We start from the raw sequence: 21,028 nt of genomic DNA on the forward strand, positions 1-21,028 counted from the left end.
CGTAGAAACTTCAAAACAAGCACATTCTATTGGAAATTAAAGGGCTAGAGCCCTTTTTAATAATCGAAAATGATTGGAGGGCAACTAGCCCCCATGCCCATCATTCCCCCAAACACATCCAATCAAAATTTTGATATAGCCATTTTTTTCAGCGTAGTTGATTTCCAGATAGAAAATATATTTTTGAGGAGGATACTCCCCCACAACCCTCAGGGCAAGGGTTTTAAGTTATGCCTTGGGGGCATATAAGGTTTTATAGAAGTCGTTGTCGTAAAAACTTCAAAACATACTCATTCGATTGGACATTAAAGGGATAGTGCCCTTTTTAATAGTTGAAAGTAATTGGAGTGCAACTAGCCCCCCAATTCCAATAGCCATTTTGTTCAGCTTAGTTGATTTCCAGATAAAAAAAATATATTTTTGAGGAGGACACTCCCCCAAAACCCTCAGGGCAAGGGTTTTAAGTCATGCCTTGGGGGCATATAAGGTTTTTGTAGAAGGCGTTGTCGTATAAACTTCAGAAAAAGCTCATTCGATTGGAAATTCAGAGGGCTAGTGCCCTTTTTAATAGTCGAAAGTGATTGGAGGGCAACTAGCCTACCCCTCCCCCCCCCCCAACCCATCCTTCCTGCAAACACATGCAATAAAATTTTGAGATAGCCACTTTGTTCAGCGTATTTGATTTCCAGATAGAAAATACATTTTTGAGGAGGACACTTCCCCATAACCCTCAGGGCAAGGATTATAAGTTATGCACTGGGAGAATATAAGGTTTTGTTGAAAACTTTGTCGTAGAAACTTGGAAAAAGGCTCATTCAATTTGAAATTCAAAGGGCTAGTACCCTTTCTAATAGTCGAAAGTGATTTGAGGGCAACTAGCCCCCATAACCTAACCTAGCGTAAACCAGAGACGACACATACACAGAGACGACACAAACATAGAGACGACACACACAGAGAGACGACTCACACATAGAGACGACAAACACACAGAGACGAGACTTACACAGACGACAAACACACAGAGACGACACACACACATAGACAACAAACACGCAGAGACGACATACGCACAGAGACGACAAACACACAGAGACGACACACACATAGAAACGATACACATACAGAAAATACAAATAGATAAACATAGAGATAAGGTTTTTACTGAAATCTTTGTCTTAGAAACTTGAAAAAGGGCTCATTCGATTTGAAATTCAAAGGGCTAGGACCCTTTTTAAGAGTCGAAAGTGATTTGAGGGCAACTAACCCCCCTCTCGTGCCCACCTTTTCTCCAGACACTCCCCCACCACCCGCAGCTCAATAATTATAAGCTATGCACTATGGACATATAAGGTTTTTATTGAAATCTTTTTCGTAGAAACTTGAAAAAGGGATCATTTGATTTGAAGTTCAAAGGGCTAGTACCTTGTTTAATATTCGGAAGTGATTTGAGGGCAACTACCCCCCCCCCCTCTCGCGCCCACCTTTTCCCCAAATACATCCAATCAAAATTTTTAGCTAACTATTTTATTAAACGTAGTTGAAAGTTGTAGAAATTACGTCTTTAAGGATGACATCCCCTTCCGCCACAGCCCTCAGGGCAGGGGTCGTTAGTTATGCCCTGGAGGCATATAAAGTTTTTACTGAAAGTGTTGTCGTAGAAACTTCAAAAATGCTCATTCGATTGAAAATCGAAAGGCCTAGTGCCTTTTTTAATAGTCGAAAGTGATTGGAAGGCTTGACATTTTTATAGTAAAGATCGATGTAGTTATAATGTATTATTTTGTTGTTGTTGTTGTTTAGACCAGGGCAGTTTGTATCGAAGGAGTTGTAGTTGGAACTTCGAAAAGGGCTCATTCGATTGAAAAAAGGAAGGGTTGAGTCCCTTTTTAATAGTTGAAAGTGATTGGAGGCCAACTAGTCCCCCTTCCACTCCCACCCTCCCATTTGCCTATTATGTATAAAAACTAAATGTTGCCTTAAGATTAAATAAAAACACACTGTCATAATACTAATTACAAATAAGGCATCTCAGCAGTATACCAAGAACGACTGAGGGTATTATGTTCAAACTTTTGGGGCTACTTCTGCTCTTAAAATTTAACCAAATCAAAATAGCACAAGTAAATCCAAGCTATCAAAGAAAGTAAACAGATTTTTTTGCGAATGGTATCCATTTTTCCATTTCATGTCAACTAGAGGAGGTATGAAACTAAATTCAACAGTACCATTTGTTTCCAGATTTTTAAAAGGGCGTATGTTGTTAAAAATTTCAGAAAATTTTTCTCCAGCATACAAATAGCAGGCCAAACTATAAAGTCTTAAAAAACGAAAAGATTTAAAGTATTATTTTCTTTTTCCCTGAAAAGACTATGTCAATATAAAACGAACAGAAATTAATTAAAAAAAGTTTTTCTACAAAATAAGTTTTTCAAAGAAAAGTAAAGAACTCCATTAAACAAAAAAAGAGCAAAAATAAAATAAAATAATCTACCAAGCGTGAAACTACCACAAATCAGCACCGATAAATAAATAAAACCCAAAACGAACAGAAATTACAATAAATAACCGAGTAAAACTCCAAACGAGCAGATATTAATATAAGTTGGGCGCAAAACCCCTATGCCTTCCCAAGTCCAGAACAAAATTTGCACTTTACTGAAAGGATACAAATGAATGTGCATTGTCAGTTTAATATAAAAATGCTGATATTTTCTAATCAAAATGTTAATATTATTTGATTTATTAAAGTTATAAAAGTTAAAACATTTATATTTTTTCAGTAAAGTGCAAATTTTGTTCTGGCCTTGGGAAGGCATAGGGGTTTTGCACCCAACTTATGATAATTTCTGATCGTTTGACGTAATGAGTGACATTATATAACAATTGAAAAAATTAATTTTTATTTTATCCGGGTTGCAGCAGTAGCTAGGAACCTAGTAAGAGACGATCACGTCCAATGTCAAGAAATATAAAAACCCATAGCTCCTAAAACAAGAGCCTGATCAAAACAAAAAGTACACCATTAGAACCATCTTGTCCGAAACCCCTATATAGGAAACTTTCTGTTCATTGGCTTGAACAGCAAGGGAAATATTTTGGCTTGAAATTCAAGAAAAGGGACGCCTACTACAGCATTCTGCCAAAACGGCATCTTTTTTTTCTTTTTTTCTCCCACAGCTTGGCACTGGAACATCCTAGAGAGTTGTTCAATGGCTCATTTTAAAGAAAATTAATGGGGTTAAAAACCTTTTGTATTGAAATCAAACCATTTTTTAAATAGAATCTATTTTTTTACGAAAAGTGCATATTTCATGTTAAACATTAATCAATGACGTCATAATCGTATGATGTAGGCAGGTCGTTTCTTACTATTCCAATTAAGAAAAAGCCGTTGGCTTTTTCCTGTTTTTATATTAAAGAAAGAACTACATCCAACAGTAAGTGATTATATAAAGTATCAGTATAGTTAATCGTAATCCGGGTTGCAAGAGTAGCTAACAACCTGGTGGGAGACAATCATATCCATTCTCAAGAAACACAATAATCCATAACTTCTACAAATAAAGTCAGATCAAAAAAATTAGACCATCAGAACTGTCTTGTTCACAACCCTTACATAGGAAACTTTCTGTCCCATTACTTGAAAAGTAAGTGCACTGCATAGGCTTGAAAATCTCGACAAGATGCAGCTAATACATCATTTTGCCGAAGTGGTATCTTTTTCCTTTTTTTTTTTTTCCACAGATAGCTTGGCACTGGAATATCGTAGAGAATTGATCAATGGCTCATTTTAAAGAAAATTGCCGGGGTTAAAAATATTTTGTAATTAAAAAAAAAAAGATTTATTTAACTTAGAGATCGAACTATAGCCGAACTATAGATCGAACATGGTATTGGAAGTGCAAATTACACCATTAGACGTAAGCTTTATTGCTATTACAGCTGTAAACATTTTAATAACAGAAAAAAAATAACAAAGTTGCTTTGTGATGAGATTTGTGACTTGACTTTTTGAAAAGTATGATAAACATTTTGTATAATTGAGGAGTTTATTTAGTCGCTGTCATCTTCATCATGATCATTGGCTTCATCACTATGATTTTCACTGTCATCCTCGTCCTCATTATTTTCTTCTTCATCCTAATCATCGTTATTTTCGTTTTAATCCTCGTCCCTTACCCAACTATCATCAAGTTCAAGTTCTTTAATAATCAATATAAAATGATTTGACAAAACTATCAAATTTGTGACCCGAAATTAGAATAGCCCGTTTCTGGCTTTGCATTCACTCAACAATAAATAAATAATACTATTTCCAGATACTGGAATAAAAATATTGCTTTTCAGCTCTCCGTATTGTAACGCCAAACAAAATCTGAATAAAATCGAAACAACCAAATAAATAAAGTGAAGTAAGGAGCATCCATCCCTGAAAATAAGTCAAATTAATAATTACTGATTAAGTGATATATTAATCTAATTTTATTATTAACCAACGATTTATTCAAATCTACAAAACTATGAAATTTATTACAAATATATATAATACTCTGCCTTAGTGAAAAATGGGACCTTTCAGATTTTATTGAAGTCTGACGGACTACAGAACTGCCACGGGTTCAATGTTCATGCAAATCCTGATTATCATCCTGAAAATAATTATTATGCAAATAAAAATAGTCAGGCAAAAGACCTTGAACATGTTTAATCATATAAAAAAACAGAATGGAAAGAAGGCAAAAGATCCAGTTGAAAGATACTTAAAATTTGATACATACTTTTTGTTGATAATTTACCAGGGTAAGAAATTGAGCTAGGTGAGCAATTTTTCAGTAGACACAGAGCTTTATTTTGTTGCCTCTGAAAAGGAAGAGAATGAGTTTTAAAAGTATTCAAACAAAATAATGGGACAGTAATTTATATATGAATTCGCTAGATAATCATAAAGATATTTCAGGGCAAAAAACGCCAGAACAAGTTTCAGATGATTCATCATTTCAATATTTCTTGCTAGTTTCATTTGAAGATAAATTGCATGGCTTTTAAATGATAAACTTGAATCCAATATTATCCCGAGATATTTAAGATCATAAACTCTTTCAATTTCAATAGGCAGGCCTTGAATATTAACCATCATAATTTCCGGTGCTGTTTTCCCAGTACGAGAGAAGTAGATGAATTTTGTCTTAGTACAATTAATATTCAATTTATTTCTCGAAAACCATAAGATAACCCTCTTCAATGCTGATTCCAACCTAAGCTTCAAAGATCTAGAGTCAGGGCTGCTGACATTGCATGCCGTGTCATCAGCGAATAATGTGTTAAGGCCGGTATCTACGATGCTTTTACTCACATCATGAACATAGATAAGAAAGAGGAGTGGACCCAAAAAAGAGCTTTGAGGGACTCCAACTGACTGAGATTGACATACTGATGAGGAAGAAGTATCACTTCCGTCTACATACTGATTTCAGTTTTTTTAGGTACGACATTACTAAGTCACTAACTGGGGCTCTTATGCCGCAGTTATCAAATTTAGTATGCAATATTTTATGGGAAATCGTATCAAATGCCTTTTTATTTCAATAAAAATTGTAGCAGGAATATACCCTTTGTCAAAGGCGTCATGAATAAACTGAGTCATTACTATAATAGAATGCTCAGAAGAGTGAGACTTTCGGAACCCAAATTGAATCGGACTGCAAAATTTGAATTTCATTAAAAAGCTGACTATACGGTTATATAAACCCCTTGTGAGCAGCTTCCCAAGTGAAGAAAAGATTGAAACTGGCCAATAGTTTGTTAGATACTTCGAGTCTCCTCGTTTACACAATGAAATAATTATTGAAGACTTGAAACAAGAAGAAAATCATACAGCTTTAAAACAGAGGTTGAACACATGGGATAGCTGGATTACAATATTTGTTGCTATGCACTTAATCAGATTATTAGAAGACCGGTCAATCCCTTCTGAAGATCCGTTCTTTAGAAAGCTTGTTAAGTGAAACTTCATCTGGGGTTACAGTAGAAAGAAAAATAGAACAATTGTGCGGCGGGGGTAGATTAGATTGACATTCCTCTCCAGTTTCATTATTCAGATGACAGGTCAGGTTGTCTCCAGCAGTTGACGCGGTTCCCTTGCCAAATTTTTGCAAAGTGTATATTTAATGAATTGACAACTTCTACTTTCAGCAAGTAAAGTTCCATATTCAGCTATTCACTCATCAGGAAGATCATGGGTCTTATGTTTTCCTAAGCACTTATTAATTATTTACTATGTCTTCTAGGGGGTTGGTTGCTCTCCCTTCACTTTCGACTATGAAATAGGGCACTAGCCATTTAAATGTCCAATCAATTGAACCCTTTTTGAAGTTTTTCCTAAACAACTTTCTATAAAAATCATATAGTACCCTTGGGCATAACTTACAACCCTTGCCCTGAGGGGGATCGGGGGTGGGGGAGGAGTGAATCCTCACATACCTAATGTCCAGAACTATCAACTACATAAAAAAAAATAGCTATCTCAAAATTTTGATTGGTTATGTTTGGGGAAATTGTGGGCATTGGTTGTCATTCAATTACTTTGGATTATTAAAAAGGGCACTAGTCATTTTAATTTCCAATCGAATGAGCTCTTTTTGAATTTTCTACGACAGCACTTTCAATGAAAATCTTGTTTTTCCCTATGGCATAACTTAAAACCCTGGCCTGGAGGTCTGTGGGGGGGGAAGGGGTTGTCATCCTTGAAGACCTAAGTTCCAAAATTTTCAACAACTTTTAACAACCGGGATATATATAATTTTTGTTGTTTTGTTTTGGGGTAAATAGGGCAAGTTAGAGGGGGGTGCTGGGCCATCAAATAAATTTATAATATCAAACTCGCCATTAGACCTTTCTATTTCCAATCAAATAGGCCCTTTTTCAAGATTCTACAACAAACATATTAATAAAAATATAATATGCCCCCAGGGCATAGTTTATAACCCTTGTCCTGAGGAATCTGAGGAGGCTATCATCCTCAAAGACCTAACTTCAAGAACTTTCAACTACGTTCAACAAAATTGCTATCTCAAAATTTTGATTGGATGTGTTTGGATAAATGGTGGGTGTGAGAGGGGGGTTAGTTGCCCTCTAATCACTTTCGACTATTAAAAAGGGCGCTTGTGATTTCAATTTCCAATCGAATGAGCTCTTTTTGAAGTTTTTGCGACAACCCTTTCAATGAAAATCTTATTTGCCCCCAGGGCCTAACTTATATCCCTCGTCATGAGGGCTATGAGAGGGGGGGGGTGGTTGTCAGCTTAAAACACCTAAGGGCTGACACATTTAACTACGTTTAACAAACGAGCTACATTACTTTTTTTTGTATCTATATTTTAGGTTCCGGGGTGTAAGAGGGGGGCTACGTGCGCGGGCAGGAATTCATACGATTAAAAATTACCCTCGACGCAAAAAATCCCTAAAAAGAGCAAATATATTGCTATTACGTAAGTTAAGATTTCAAAAAATTAAATGTGGTTTATTTTTTTTGTAAAGTTATAGTTCTTTTTTTGAGATTAAAAATAGTTTGGCGGGCAACCCGCCCCCCCCCCACGCCTCTTTTTTACCACATGCCTCCGCTAAAAATTTTGAGATCGCCCATAAGATAAAAATTTTTAAAAAGTAAGTTAAAAAAAACACAGGTGTCGACACGGCCCCTCAGGGGCAAGTGGTAAAAGTTATTCCCTGGGGAACATTTGGTTGTTATTAAACGGATACTCGCATAAACGTCAGAAACATAATTTCCTCTACGGAGAGGGTGTCAAAACCTAGTACCCACACCACCTCCCGAATAATCTTAGTCACCTCCCACCTTCTAGAAGACCTTGCTACTCTTAGCTTTTCTTTATTTTGTCCTTTTTCAATCAATTGTATTCGCATCGATCATTGTGAATAAAAAAGCGTTTCTAATTCTGGCTTGTTTGGGTTTTTTGTTTTTTCATTCTTAACTAAATGTAAAATAATACCTCTACAATTGTTTATCATTGTATCTGTTGTTTATTATTTCGATTTTATTCTTATTTATTGATGTTATTTGTTGTTTTATTTGTTATTTATTGTATTTGTTATTTATTACTATTGGTTTCCATTATTTACTACATCTAAATTATTTCAGATCTCGCCTCTGCGAAAACTGCATTGTTCTTTGATGATCTCTACAGTTTTCTGAGGAAATTAAAAAGGAATAGTTCGCAAAGAGCTATGTCCGAACTCAAAACGAACAGGAATCCCCTTAACCACGATAATTAGTCCAAACGATATGGCTATGTTATTACATTCTTTAATACTTACTGTTTATAATCAAGTCGTAGGTGACTAATTAAAATAAAATAAAATAATGGAATTAAATGAAATGAATTTGATTTTATCCGGCAAATCTATTGGCATATTTATGGCAAAAAATATATCTGTGTTATCGATAATTAAATTCAATTGTAATATGCTATATAAAACTGTGCTTTTTAAAGACACTCATCTTTACCAAAATTTATTTTTTACCGATACTAATCCAATTATTTATGACTTCAATCAAAATGAAAAAATGATTTTTTGTACTAGATTTAGAAAAGCTGCAAATGTGACTGCGTGAGGACTGTCCAGATGCATCATCAAACCTATAATTACTTAAGTATTACCAGTTGCTGTAGCGCAGCGGCTAGTGAGCTCTCCTCCTGAAAAGGAAGATCGTAGTTCGAGTCACTGTACAGTAACAATCGCGAAAGCACCCATTAAAAGCATTATTCAGACAATGTAGAAAGTGATAATTAGAAAAAAAACATAAGTGATTCCAAAACACTGCAAGTAGAAAATAATATATAAAGACATTTCTATTAAATTATAGAATAATAGCCATTGATGGACATTGAGTAAAAACGTGTATTCATGCAGAAATGGTTCATACAAGTTCTCCACTTTATATTTCTTTACCTGTTGACTTTAGAACTATTGTTTTTTTATAATAAAAATTGAACAGCGTCTCATGCAATCATTAATAAATATTCAAAATAAGCAAAAAAGACAATAAGACGTCCATTTTGATAAGTTATCTCCTCCATGATCTTCCGAGAAAGATAGCACTGTCGGACTTATTTGACATCCAGAAATACAAGCCTAAATGTTTACCAGCCTAAATGATCCTCCAGGAATTTTAGCCTAAATATTTTGTCTCTAAATGTTCAATGCTTCATATTCAGTACTGTAAAGCTAATTTGTTTACAACCTGGAAAAATCAAAGGCTGCTTATTTTACTAGAATATTTATTCTAATTATTATAGGTGAGTTCAGTCGTCTGATCTGACCAATTTTCAATTGATGAGCCAGTTGAACAATTTTCAATCGTGAGGAATCTGATCGTCTCATACTAAGTTTCTAACTAATGCTGCAACCCGGAAATAGTTTGTTAGCCACTGCAAAAACCCATATCTATAGTTATTATGGGCTACAGATTGGTCTTTACGGAATTGTCCAAATGAAAATCATATGGACCTGGTCAGTTCACTGGAGAGTAAGGATTTGGGCAGATCAGGGTTGATAAGAATTGTATAGAACTATGATGATCCCCCACACCCATGAATCCCCCACACACATCCAATCCAAACTTTGAGATAACTATTTTGTTTAGCTTAGTTGGTTTACAGATAGAAATTATGTTTTTGAGTAGGACAGTCTCCCAAAAAATCAGGGCACTGGTTTGAGGTTATGGCCTGGGGTCTTATAAGGTTTTTATAGAAGGTGCTGTCGTAGAAACTTCAAATAATACTAAGTATATTGTATATTAAATGAGCGGGCGCTCTTTTTATAAGGCTTCAGTGATCGGGGGCAACTGCCTCCCCCCCACGCCCATAAATTCCCCCCCCCCCTCCCCACCCAATTTTTGAGACATCCAAGGTGGTCAGTGTCGTTGAGGTACTGATAAAAAATATGTAGTTGGGGCGAACACTACCCCACACCCATCTGGGTCCGGTTTAAAAAAATTACCTTTTGGGTCATTCGCTCGATGTTTCTGAGACAGTTAAAAAGCAGGGTTCATTCAAATTCTTCAAATTTAAATTTTCTTCATTAGTCTTGCATAAATATAAAATGAAATTTTTTTTGTTTTTCAATTGCACAATAAATGTTGAATTTGCAGTTGTATACTTAAATGATCGCAATTCCCCATATATACGACACATTCTCGGCGTAATACCTTATATTAGCTATGTTTATCCTTGTTTGAACTTTTACTTGTTCATCACAGAAAAGCAGTGTGGTCTGGTAAAGACACTTTATTTGGAATATAAACATACTTTTAAATGGATAAATAATTTCTACACTGTGTATTAATCGGATGATTGATCAGTTTATAAAGGAATTAACCCTAGCGGTTTCATTGGAAAATCCGACTCTATCACTGTTGATTTTTGTTGATGACATGATGGTGAACGATAGACCTTTGGATGAACTTCACATTCTTCTGAATATAAAAGAAGCTTTTTTAATTAAAAAAAAACTGGGTTTTAATAATAAAAAACAGAATAGTAGCGTGATAAGATGGAGGAAGAAGAAAGACAAAATTTTACTATGAATGTGAAAGTTTAAAAGATAGTTAAAAGTTTAAATATTTAGGATAAGAGTTTTCATTGAAATTTTTTTTTTAAAAACAGTTAAAATAGATTACAAATAGAGTTTGATTGTAATTTTTAAAAAAATATAACATTTAAAAGTAGAAGAGTAAAGACAGTTTATTGTTAAAAAAAAGTAAAAAAGATGATTCAGAGAATGTCAGTAGAATTGAGAGAAGTAGAAAAGGAGAGACGCAAAAGTTGGCTGGGTGGCAAGGGCGTACCTCCGGGATTTTTAAGGGTTACATGAGGGGCTACACCTCCAGATGATCAATAAATTATGGGCTCTCCTTCAGGGGAAAGCAGTTGCGGTTCTGGCCCTTTTTAATTTGATTATGATTACAGTAAATATTAAGTACTATTATATAAGTATAACAGTAAGTAACTTACTGCCAAATACAATCTCTTTTATATTTCAATACAGAAAAATTTCAAAAACTACAAAATGATTATACATATTAGACTATTTATTTTGGATTTTTGCCTTTAAATATTTCTGCACACGGGGCGACCGTCCCCTCCATCACTTGTGGGGAAAAGGGTGCTGAAAAACTTTTGAAAATTACAAGCCTCACTGGGTTTTACGATGTCTGAAAATTCTTATCTGAATTTTTCCCTGTTGGTCTAACGGAAAATCAATCCTCCCTGTTGACATTGGCCACCACAAACCTGAGCCAAGGCTGAGGTCAGAACATTACTTGGATCATGTTTGTTATTAATGGGTGCAAAACAGAGCTTCTTTCACTGTTAAAATTGTCTTCACTTTCTGTTATTGTGGTACTAAAAGGAGACTTAAATTTGAATCAAAGCCTTTTTCAATGCCTTCGTCCTGTTGCTCCATTGTCAGTTTCTTCTTTAAAGTTGGTTCAAAGGCAAAAAACAAGGAAACAAGGAGTTTTGCCCTTTATTAGTTTTATTAGCCTTTATAAACTAATGAAACTGATAAAAATTGTATTTTTAATAGCGGTATAAAACAAATCAAAGTTCAGAGCCAGAAATAGCTGTTTTTTACGTAACTGGTTAAGGAGCAGAAGGATTGGCCATCTTACAGTGATGAGCCTGCGGATGTACTAATTCTTAATTAGTAATTCACAGAATTTGTAGCAGCCCAGCTGTATCTATCCTAGAACCGCCTTTGCACAAGTTCTTCCACTACCTGATGGGGGGGAGGGAATGTACCACGGGGTTAAAAAGTAGATAGCCGGTTCCTTCCTCAAGTCTTTATTAGGACATTTTTCTTTAAGCGAAAACGGAGAAAAGTTAAAATTAAACAAATATGTTACTTGGATAAATTCAGAATTATTCCAGAATCCAAGACTGTGTGAAAGTGCTTCCGCGGTAGAGAACGATGTTGTCATGTATTAATTTCTTTTGGTTTTATCTTTTGGACCAGTGCACGTCTTATCGAACGAATTGTCGTTGAAACCTCGAAAACAACTCAGTTGATTGGAAATTGGAAGGGCTTGTGCCCCTTTTAATAGTAAAAAGTGATTGGAGGCTAATCAACACCCCTCAGAAGCCCATGATTTTCCCAAACACATTTAATCAAAATTTTGAGATAGCTATTTTGTTAAATGTAGTTAAAAGGTCCGGAAATTATATCTTTGAGGATGAAACCTCAGGGCACGGATTGTAAGCTATGCCAATAGGATGTATAAGGTTTTTATATAATGCTTTTTCTTATAAACTTAAAATATTTTTCATTTGATTAAAAGATGAAAGGGTTAGCACCCTTTTAATAGTCAAAAGTTATTAAATGTCAAATAACACCCCTTTTAAGCTTACTATTTCCACAAACACATCCAAACAAAATATTTAAATAGTAATTTTGTTCAATGTCGTTTACAATTCTAGAAATTATGTCTTGGAGGATGACGACACCCTCCCCACCGGCCGAAACGGCTAACATACGTAAGGAACTATGTTGATATGGATAGCAATATATGAAGTTTTTTGTTTTTAGTATTATCTGTATATTTTCATGTTTTTTATAAAAATTTTTTTAATAAATAAAAAAATAAAAAGGGCAATATTCCTCACAGTGTCCAATAGAATAAACCATTTTTGAAGCATAGACGAAGACACTTTCCATAGGATACTTGCATGACTAACGTGCCGTAATTGCAACCCCGGCAATGAGGGTTATGGGGGGAGTGTTGTCATTCTAGAATATATAATTTTCAGACCTGTTAAGTACGTTAAACAAAATCGCAATATCAAAATGTTAATCGGGACTATTTGGAGAAATGATGGGCGTGGGGGATTCTCCATCCGATCGATTTCAACTATTATAAAGGGCATTATCACTCTCAATATCGAATCAAAAGAACCCTTTTTGAAGTTTTTGTAACAACACATTCTATAAGACTGTATGTGCATCCAGGGTGTAACAAGCAACCTTAGGCCGGAGGGCTGTGCGAAGTTGTCGAAATTAAAATCTCAATGACTGAACCCTCTCAACTCCGTTCACCAAAATGACCACAGTCAGTTATTGATCGGAAGTGTTTGGGGAAACTATGGGCGTGGGGAGGGGGGGCATTTGACCTCAGAGTGCGTTTGACCATGAATAAGGGCACTATCCCTCTCAATTCACAATTGAATGAGTCTCTTTTGAAGTTTGTACGACCACACTGGAAAACACCTAAGATCCACACCGTCAACTATGATGAACACACGGTCGATCTCTCGAAGGGGGGTCCCGATGTTCGGGGACCGGGTGGGCATGAGCGTGGAGGGCTGTTCTCAAAAATCTCTTTTGACTATTCAAATATTGCATATCCCTCTACAATTCAGCTAAAATAATCCCTGATTGCATCTTCTAATACACAACTTTATATCAGAAACGCAGCTGCCCCTAGTGCCTAAATTACACCCTGGGCCGTGAGGCGGTTGGGGGGGGGGAGAGGTTTCAACATAAAATAACCACTTAACCCACAATTAAAATAATTTGAAAAAAATAGCAATCAAAAAAATGGTAGGTTGGCGTTGTTGGAACATGGTGGGCGTTGAGTGCCCTTCAATTGATTTCTCCTATTAAAAAGGACTCGAGCCATTTCAATTTCCATTTGTGTGAGCCGTGTTTGAAGTCTTTACGACAGCGCTGTCTAAGAATACCTTGTTTGTCCCCAGGGCATAAATTACAACCATGGCCCTGAGGGCTTTGGGGGGGGTTGTACTCCTCACAGACCTAAGTGCCAGAACTTTCAACTACGTTGAAAAAAATTGCTATCTCAAAATTTTGAGTGTATTTGTTTAATGAAATGGTGGGCGTTCTGCGCCTCCCAATGACTTACGACTATTAAACAGGTCAGTAGCCATATCACTGTCCAATTGAATGAGACCTTTTTGAAGTTTCTAAGACAGCGCTGTGTATGAAAAGCAGTACAAACTATAAAGTTATAAAAAACGAAAAGATTTAAACAATTATTTTCTTTTTCCCTGAAGAGAATATATAAATATAAAACTAAAATAAATAAATTCAAAAAATCTGTTATACAAAACAACTTTTTCTAAGAAAAATAAAGAACTGCACTAAACAAAAAAAGTCCGAAACGAAATGTGCACTTTACTGACAAAATACAAAAGAATTTATATTGTAAATTTAATATGCATATACTGATATTGGGTAATCAACATGTTAATATTATTTGATTTATTCAAGTTACAAATGTCTAATCACTTTCCAATTCACCCTCTAGTCACTTACGACTATTAAAAAGGGCACTAGCATAAAAAGGGCAACTAAAAAGGGCATATATATATATATTGTTCTTATGGAAGTGATGTTCGTAAAATCTTCAAAGAGGGTTCATTTGATTTGAAATGGAAAGTTCTAGTTCAGTTTTGAGAGTCACCCCTTCCACGCCCATCATTTCCCGAAACACTTTCGATCAAAATTTTGAGAATTTGCCATTTTGTTCAGCGTAGTTGATTTCTAAATATACGCTATTTTTTTGCGAAAGGTCCCGCATCAGGCACGCCCTTAGGGCAAGGGTTGTACTTTCTGCCATATAGGCTTATAAGGTTTTTTATAGAAGACGTTGTCGCAGAAACTTTAAAAAATGTCATAGAAACTCATTCGATTGGAAATTCAAAGGGCAAGTGTCTTATCAAACAGTCACATCCTCATAACCTAAGTAAAGAACGATATGGGCATAATGTCTTTTTTTTTTTATTTTTTCTCTATACCCGGGCACTTCGTATCGAAGGAGGTTATCATAAAAACTTCAAAAAGGGCTCATTCGATTGGAACTTGGAGTGGCTAGTGCCCTTTTTATTAGTCAAACGTGATTGGAGGTCAACTAGCCCTCCATACAACAAGACTCTGACCACAATTTGCTTTTTTTTTTTCCAGAACGCGGCTCGTTCTATCTAATTTTTTGTAATTTTAAAATCTAAAATGTCTGTGTATATTGGAAATTAGATGGTATCTTTTAATTTTTAAGCTGAAAATTTGTTTTGCAGACCTATAGCCTCCCCCCCCCCACTCCAAGAAGTCCCTCTAACCCCGCCCCGCCCCCGGGGTGGAGCGCCATTTTGTTCAACCAAGCTGATTTCCAGATAGAAAATCTATTTTTGTGGAGGACATTCCCCACAACCCATAGGGCATGGTTTTAAGTTATGCCCTGGGAGCATATAAGGTTTTTATAGAAGTAGGTGTCATAAAAACTTTCAAAAAGGCTCATTCAATTGGAAATTCTATGGGCTAGTGCCCTTTTTTGTATTCGACAGTGATCGGAGGACAACGAGCACCCCTCACACCCATTAGTCCTCAAACGACATCGAATCACAATGTGGAGACAGACATTTTATTCAGCTTAGTTGATTGTAAGACAGAAAATATGTTTTTGAGGAGGACAATACCCCAACCCCTCAGGGCAAGGGTTGTAAATTATGCCCTGGGAGTATATAAGGTTTTTATGGAAGGCGCCGTCGTAGGAACTTAAAAAAAGGCTCATTTTTTTGGAATTCAAAGAGCTTGAGCCCTTTTTAATAGTCTAACGTTAACAGTGGGACCTGGCCCCCCCCCCACGCCCATCCGTTACCCCCCCAAATCCCCACAAAAATTTGTGATAAAAACAATAATCTTTACAGGTAGGTCCTTGGGTGGGAAACCCGGGGTAATACCTTTCTGTATACAGAATCTCGTGTTAGTTCTGTGTGTTATTCTATCTAATCTTCAATGCAATATTCGAGTGCTTACCGCTTTCTACAAGAGGACCGTTGTGTCTTTTGAAATTGAATGGTGAGTTGTATCTTAAATTTATTAAAATAAAATCTACATTTTATATTTTTTTTAAAAAGACAAAATATATAAAAATTAAAAGAAACATTTTATTTTGTAAATTTGAGTATAGAGAGTATACAATTCTGGAGAGGGGTTACACTGATTATTATTTTTATGTCTATAGTTCTCCTTCATAAGCCAAGCTTGGTCTCTTAGTGCTGCATGATAAAATTGATAACAATAGAAAGAGAATGGGTTGGTACCACTTATACATGCACCAACAATTTTTTAAATTATGGGAAAAATATGCATATTTTGTTTAAATTCACTTTATTCTATTAGCAGACATTTCATACAGCATGCTGATGCAGAAATAAATGTCCCACAAGCAGTACTGGCATTGCATGAAATGTGACTAATTTCAGCCATAATTCTTTGCACATTTATGTCAATTCTTTTTTTTTTGAGCTGGTTAAAAGAAATGAATAGAAGAGCAAAAATAGCAAGAAGTCATCATGGTATTATACGTAAAGGCAGTGCTTCATTTATGGGCTAGTATGTGAATCCAAAACATAAGGAATAGGACATTATCAGTACTTATTAGGCACTTCAATGGCACAAGAGAATCAGAGGTTTAATAAAACCTGGAAATAAGAATTAAAACACATAACTCAGTCCTGGAGTGAATCTCCTTCTACTAAAGTCCATGATCAAACTACAACTAATTTGACCTCTTTTTTCATAGTACGAATCAGAGGCAACGCTGTAGCGTTGGCTATAGTAAAAGCCATACGGCTCCCCTGGGTTATTATTTATTATTTTTATTTTTTTTTCCCCAGAGGCCCTTAAAATGGAAGGGGTCGTCGTCAAAACGTCAAAGGGGTCTCATTCGATTTTAAATCGATATTTTTAGTGACCATTTAAATTGTAAAAAATTAGTAGAGGGTACCTAGCCCCCCCCCACGCCCATCAGTCCCACCACCACCAACAAACCGACTTTTGAAAGAGTCAGTTTGTTAAGCGGAGTTGATTTACAGAAAGAAAACATATTTTTTAGGAGGAGACTCCCCCACAACCCGCCGGGCAAGGGTTTTAAGGTCTGCCGTGGGGGCATATAAGGTTTTTATGCAAGGTGTTGGTGTAGAAAATTCAAAACAGGCTAATTCGATTGTAAATTAAAGAGCTAGTGCCCTTTTTAATAGTCGAAAGTGATTGGAGCGTCACTTACCCCCTCCCCCCCCGCCCATCATTTACCAAAACACATCCAATCAAAATTTTCAGATAGCCATTTTGTTCATCATAGTTGATTTCCAAATAGAAAATATATTTTTGAGGAGGATACTCCCCTATAAACCTAAGGGCAAGGGTTTTAAGTATGCCTTGGGAGCAGATGATGTTTTTTATATACTGACTTGTTGTAGAAACTTCAAAACCAGCACATACTATTGGAAATTAAAGGGCTAGAGCCCTTTTTAATAATCAAAATTGATTGGAGAGCAACTAGTCCCCATGCCCATCACTACCCCAAACACATCCCATCAAAAGTTGTAGATAGCCATTTTGTTCAGCGTAGTTGATTTCCAGATAGAAAATATCTTTTTGAGGAGGATACTCCCCCACAACCCTCAGGGCAAGGGTTTTAAGTTATGCCTAGGGGGCATATAAGGTTTTTATAGAAGGCGTTGTCGTAGAAACTTCAAAACATGCTCATTCGATTGGAAATTAAAGGGATAGTGCCCTTTTTAATAGTTGAAAGTGATTGGAGTGCAACTAGCCCCCCAATTCCAATAGCCATTTTGTTCAGCGTAGTTGATTTCCAGATAAAAAAAATATATTTTTGAGGAGGACACTCCCCTAAAACCCTCAGGGCAACGGTTTTAAGTCATGCCTTGGGGGCATATAAGGTTTTTGTAGAAGGCGTTGTCGTAGAAACTTCAGAAAAAGCTCATTCGATTGGAAATTCAGAGGGCTAGTGCCCTCTTTAATAGTCGAAAGTGATTGGAGGGCAACTAGCCTACCCCTCCCCCCCCAACCCATCCTTCCCGCAAACACATGCAATAAAATTTTGAGATAGCCACTTTGTTCAGCGTAGTTGATTTCCAGATAGAAAACATATTTCTGAGGAGGACACTCCCCCATAACCCTCAGGGCAAGGATTATAAGTTATGCCCTGGGGGCATATAAGGTTTTGTTGAAAACTTTGTCGTAGAAACTTGGAAAAAGGCTCATTCAATTTGAAATTCAAAGGGCTAGTACCCTTTCTAATAGTCGAAAGTGATTTGAGGGCAACTAGCCCCCATAACCTAACCTAGCGTAAACCAGAGACGACACGCACATAGAGACGACACACACAGAGAGACGACTCACACATAGAGACGACAAACACACAGAGACGAGACTTACACAGACGACAAACACACAGAGACGACACACACACAGAGACAACAAACACGCAGAGACAACACACACACTGAGACGACACACACACAGAGACGACACACACATAGAAACGATACACATACAGAAAATACAAATAGATAAACATAGAGATAAGGTTTTTACAGAAATCTTTGTCTTAGAAACTTGAAAAAGGGCTCATTCGATTTGAAATTCAAAGGGCTAGGACCCTTTTTAAGAGTCGAAAGTGATTTGAGGGCAACTACCCCCCCTCTCGTGCCCACCTTTTCTCCCGACACTCCCCCACAACCCTCAGCTCAATAATTAGCAGCTATGCGCTATGGACCTATAAGGTTTTTATTGAAATCTTTTTCGTAGAAACTTGAAAAAGGGATCATTTGATTTGAATTTCAAAGGGCTAGTTCCTTGTTTAATCTTCGGACGTGATTTGAGGGCAACTACCCCCCCCCCTCTCACGCCCACCTTTTCCCCCAATACATCCAATCAAAATTTTTAGCTAACTATTTTATTCAACGTAGTTGAAAGTTGTAGAAATTACGTCTTTAAGTATGACATCCCCTTCCGCCACAGCCCTCAGGGCAGGGGTCGTTAGTTATGCCCTGGAGGCATATAAAGTTTTTACTGAAAGTGTTGTCGTAGAAACTTCAAAAATGCTCATTCGATTGAAAATCGAAAGGCCTAGTGCCTTTTTTAATAGTCGAAAGTGATTGGAAGGCTGGACATTTTTATAGTAAAGATCGATGTAGGTATAATGTATTATGTTGTTGTTGTTGTTGTTTAGACCAGGGCAGTTTGTATCGAAGGAGTTGTCGTGGGAACTTCGAAAAGGGCTCATTCGATTGAAAAAAGGAAGGGTTGATTCCCTTTTTAATAGTTGAAAGTGATTGGAGGCCAACTAGTCCCCCTTCCACTCCCACCCTCCCATTTGCCTATTATGTATAAAAACTAAATGTTGCCTTAAGATTAAATCAAAGCACACTGTCATAATCCTAATTCCAAATAAGGCATCTCAGCAGTATCCCAAGAACGACTGAGGGTATTATGTTCAAACTTTTGGGGCTACTTCTGCTCTTAAAATTTAACCAAATCAAAATAGCACAAGTATATCCAAGCTATCAAAGAAAGTAAACAGATTTTTTTGCGAATGGTATCCATTTTTCCATTTCATGTCAACTAGAGGAGGTATGAAACTAAATTCAACAGTACCATTTGTTTCCAGATTTTTAAAAGGGCGTATGTTGTTAAAAATTTCAGAAAATTTTTCTCTAGCATACAAATAGCAGGCCAAACTATAAAGTCTTAAAAAACGAAAAGATTTAAAGTATTATTTTATTTTTCCCTGAAAGGACTATGTCAATATAAAACGAACAGAAATTAATTAAAAAAAGTTTTTCTACAAAATAAGTTTTTCAAAGAACAGTAAAGAACTCCATTAAACAAAAAAAGAGCAAAAATAAAATAAAATAATCTACCAAGCGTGAAACTACCACAAATCAGCACCGATAAATAAATAAAACCCAACACGAACAGAAATTACAAAAAATAACCGAGTAAAACTCCGAACGAGCATATATTAATATAAGTTGGGCGCAAAACCCCTATGCCTTCCCAAGCCCAGAACAAAATTTGCACTTTACTGAAAGGATACAAATGAATGTGCATTGTCAGTTTAATATAAAAATACTGATATTTTCTAATCAAAATGTTAATATTATTTGATTTATTAAAGTTATAAAAGTTAAAACATTTATATTTTTTCAGTAAAGTGCAAATTTTGTTCTGGCCTTGGGAAGGCATAGGGGTTTTGCACCCAACTTATGATAATTTCTGATCGTTTGACGTAATGAGTGACATTATATAACAATTGAAAAAATTAATTTTTATTTTATCCGGGTTGCAGCAGTAGCTAGGAACCTAGTAAGAGACGATCACGTCCAATGTCAAGAAATATAAAAACCCATAGCTCCTAAAACAAGAGCCTGATCAAAACAAAAAGTACACCATTAGAACCATCTTGTCCGAAACCCCTATATAGGAAACTTTCTGTTCATTGGCTTGAACAGCAAGGGAAATATTTTGGCTTGAAATTCAAGAAAAGGGACGCCTACTACAGCATTCTGCCAAAACGGCATCTTTTTTTTCTTTTTTTCTCCCACAGCTTGGCACTGGAACATCCTAGAGAGTTGTTCAATGGCTCATTTTAAAGAAAATTAATGGGGTTAAAAACCTTTTGTATTGAAATCAAACCATTTTTTAAATAGAATCTATTTTTTTACGAAAAGTGCATATTTCATGTTAAACATTAATCAATGACGTCATAATCGTATAATGTAGGCAGGTCGTTTCTTACTATTCCAATTAAGAAAAAGCCGTTGGCTTTTACCTGTTTTTATATTAAAGAAAGAACTACATCCAACTGTAAGTGATTATATAAAGTATCAGTATAGTTAATCGTAATCCGGGGTGCAAGAGTAGCTAAAAACCTGGTGGGAGACAATCACGTCCATTCTTAAGAAACAGAATAATCCTTAACTTCTACAAATCAAGTCAGATCAAAAAAATTAGACCATCAGAACTGTCTTGTTGACATCCTGTATATTGGAAACTTTCTGTCCCATGACTTGAAAAGTAAGTGCACTACATCGGCTTGAAAATCTCGACAAGATGCAGCTAATACAGCATTCTGCCAAAGCGGCATCTTTTTTCTTTTTTTCTTTTCCACAGATAGCTTGGCACTGGA

This window comes from Artemia sp. Qi Xiang Cuo, chromosome 14, assembly GCF_049724085.1.
Source record: "Artemia sp. Qi Xiang Cuo chromosome 14, ASM4972408v1, whole genome shotgun sequence".
NCBI lineage: Eukaryota > Metazoa > Arthropoda > Branchiopoda > Anostraca > Artemiidae > Artemia > Artemia sp. Qi Xiang Cuo.